We start from the raw sequence: 4,025 nt of genomic DNA on the forward strand, positions 1-4,025 counted from the left end.
GCAAATGTCCTGGATCAATTTCCAAACCTCTCCGCAGTGTCTCATGAACTGAGCATGTGACTCTGTTAACTGTGGTTTATACCTCGGATGGGGATGTTAAACTGTGCGGGCCTCTTCAGTGTTATTCGTGAGCAGCAGGCAGTGCGCCTGCACCGGCTTTCACCATCTGCCTTCTCGCATCATTATCATGCAGGACAAACATAACACTACACAATACTCGCATCCATTACACTCTCCTACACCCGATTAATACGCACACGACAGACCTCTCATATATCCGCAAGGAAAGAGGCTAATCTGCGCAGGGGAAGAACGCCCTTCCCGCCAGAGGGCTGGACCAACCATGAGATATCCCGACCAACATCGCCAAACGACATTTACATTTTAACGCTAAAAGTAGTGGCATATTTTCGTCTGAAAATACGTACGGCACTCCCTTCGAACTTGAGTTTACGATGCATCCGCTTTATGTTTGGTACCAAGCGTCCTCACAACAGCATCCGTACTTGAGTTACTCATATTTTGGCTCCTGATGCAGCGGATTTACTTGGAGCTTGAAGCTTGAATGGTTGGTTTACAAATGAAACAAATTTAGTACTGAGAGCGTTTAATCGATATTATAACACCACATGAACGCCTTGTAACGTGTACTCTTGCATAGCGGTCCTACAGAAACGGTCATATTTTGTGAGGAGAGACAGCGTCTGCATACTCTTTGTGCGTTTGGTCGTTTTCCGAACTCTGGCAAAAGCGTTACACACTGGCGTGAGCGTTTTAGTTCTTTCAGGGCCACACTATTCCTTTTACATAAGGGGTGATCAAAAAGTTTAGTTCGAAGGCCGTACAGTCCAGAAACGGTATGCCAATCAGGCAAAATCGCCGTAGGCATTGAGGTAGTTATCCTACCGTCGCACGAGTTTGAAGACACACGTTTGGTAAAACACTGTGTCCAGCTACATGAAGAAACCCGTAACTGTCTGCTGCACATACTCGTCCGACAGGAATCGCCGACCCTGTGAGGCCTTTATTGAAGTGACGGAAGGCTCACAATCGCATGGGGAGAGATCGGGACTATAGATCAGATGCTCTAGTGTCTCCTCCTTGAGTTGACTTCTGCAAATTCTGCGTTATTATGAAGCAGCAACTCCTCTTGTCGCAGTTTTACCGGACGTTTCGTCTCGATTGCACACCGTAATTTCTCCAGCATTGCGTAGTACCGTTCCTCAGTGATGGATACAACAGGTTCCCTGAAACTGGTAAGCAATGGGCTCCGGTAATCAAAGAACAGGGTGAGCATCGCGACCAGCAAGAAACTTGGCGTACCATTCGGTTTTCGACAGACATGCTTCTCCCTAAACTTTTTTCATTCTGTTATGGATGTCTGCCGGTGTTTGGCCTTCGGCAGCCAAGAAAAAAATAACAGTGCTTTGTTCCCGTTTGGGCGCATTTCGTAATAACGTCGTCATAGTTCACGTTTTTGCATTTACAGCGCACTCCTCTCTTGCCTACATGTCGCTGCTTCTATACCTGCATCGGAGCCGCACTACGCTGCATATGCGCTGCAGCAACGTCCTCAAACGGAAACTTTGGATCACCGCTCATATAATTCTTCTAGAATACACCTTTTTACTAGGAAAATGGCGTATAAAGTGAACGAAATATCAAATGTAGAACTTCAAAAAGTAAGGCTGTCAGCAACAGTAAGCTTTATTTGCACATACATTGTTGTTCTAGTAGTAGTAGTAGTAGTAGTAGTAGTAGTAGTAGCTTTATTCATCCGTAGATCTCTTTTTACAAGGATATAGGACATGTCAAATTTTTTACAAGTTTAGATCAATTTAAAATTAGCTAATTCGCATACACATACACTTACAGACTTCTAGTAGAGACAATCATTAGATTTACTCCTGGTGTACAATACTTTTTCTGCAAATAATTTATTGCATAATGTAATGCTACACTGTTCACTCATAACTCACTATCAGTCACTGCACACACTATGCACACGTTGTTTCATAACACTTCATTCACTACACACACACACACACACACACACACACACAAACGCGCGCGCGCACGCGCGCGGTGGTGATCTCTCTGCCATTTCTGTACCACAGATTCCCATTTGCTCTTCTGAAAAACTGAGACAGCATCCCTCTATAATGAGTGAGATGTTGAGCTCAGAAAGAGGAAGCGGTGTTAGTATTATGCTATGCATAGCTTGGGGTAAGTTTTTCTAGAAAAGGAAAAAAAAAACATACTGTGAAGGTGTTATGTGGCATGATTTATAATCATTATCATTATTTATTTCTATAACTTTTTTTAACCAGGCCCCTACTCTGTTTTGTCTAAGTAATCCTTCAGTGTATAAAATGTATTGCATAACAGGTACCTTTTAGCTGCCTTTTTAAATATGTGTATTTTTGCAATTTCTTTAATCTCTTTTCGTAGTTTATTGTACAGTTTTATACCTCGGTAGAAAACTCTGTTTTGAGTTTTATGTTTATTTTTTCTTGGTAAATGTAAGTTGAGTCTAGCTCATGTGGCATGGTCATGGACAGAGCTGTGTGTGCAGTAATTACCAGTGTTATTTTTGATGTGTACAACTGACTATTAAATGTATTCACACGATTCACACGGAGCAGTTAAAATTCCCAGTGTTTTGAACAGATCTTTACAATGAGCTCGACTACTATTTTTCGTTATTATTCTTATGGCTCTTTTCCGGAGTTTGAAAATTGTGTTCATATTTTGTGCGTTTGCTCCCAAAAAAAGAATGCCTTACCTAAGAATTGAGTGCACATATGAATATATGTAACTAAAAGACACTGCACGTTACACACTGGTGATAGGATTCGAAGGGAATAACATGCTGATGACATTCTGTTTTCAAGTACCTTTGTGTATTCACACCACTTCAACTGGGAATCAATATTCATTCCTAGAAATTTAGCGTTTGTTACACTGTCTATAGAGGTACCATCTACATTTAATTTAATATTGTCATTTTCCCTCTTCAAACTGAAATTCATGGCATTAGTTTTCTCTATGTTCAATGTCACTTTATTACTTATTGACCAATCGTAAACTCCCTGGAGAGTTTCATTTGCTTTCTCTGCAAGGAGTTTTCTTATTTTCTCAATGACTATAATATGGCTGTCATCGGCGAAGGGAATTTTTTCACCATGAGTAACACAACTGGGAAAGCCATTGATGAATAACAGAAATAGTATTGGTCCTAATATGCTACCTTGTGGATCCCATATATTAATGTATTTTGGTTCTGATAAGTGCTTTACTAAATGTTTAGATCTATTTGAAGTATGTGTTATCTCTACTCTTTGTACCCTATCTGCTAGGTATGATAGAAACCAGTCGTTAGCCACCCCTCTTATTCCTAATGCTTCTAATTTATTTAATAGACTCTTGTAGTCGACTGTATGAAAGAAAGATCCAAAAATATGCATGTGACACACTCAACTTTTTATCCAAAAGCATCAAGCACAGCTTTTGTAAATTCTACTATGGCTGATTCCGTATCTTTGCCACTTCGGAAACCAAACTGTGATACGTAATTCAATTGTCTGTCTTTCATTATTGCTTCTATTTTATTTGTGAATGGTGACAGCAGGGAAATGGGCTAGTAATTTTCTGTGTCTTCTGCATTGCCTTTCTTAAGCAAAGGTACAACTCTTGCCTGTTTTAACTGCTCTGGAAATGTCCCTGATGTGAAGGATTCATTTATTATATTTGTTAAGGGGCCTTGTATAATCTCAATGCATTATTTCAGTACACACATTGGTACTTCATCTAAGCCTAGTGAGTTTTTATTTTTTAGTTTTTGAACAGTTTTATTGACTTCATTCTCTGTGGTTGGATGTGACATTATTGTATTTAGTGCAACATTATTTACAAGTGTTATTTTTGGGGGGGGGGGGGAATTTTTGCTGTAACTTCTCTGCAATACTTGAAAAATGATCGTTTACATAGTTTGCTAAATGTTGTGGATCATTTATTACTTTATC

The sequence above is a fragment of the Schistocerca cancellata genome, chromosome 1 (genome assembly GCF_023864275.1).
Source record: "Schistocerca cancellata isolate TAMUIC-IGC-003103 chromosome 1, iqSchCanc2.1, whole genome shotgun sequence".
In the NCBI taxonomy this organism is placed as follows: Eukaryota; Metazoa; Arthropoda; class Insecta; order Orthoptera; family Acrididae; genus Schistocerca; species Schistocerca cancellata.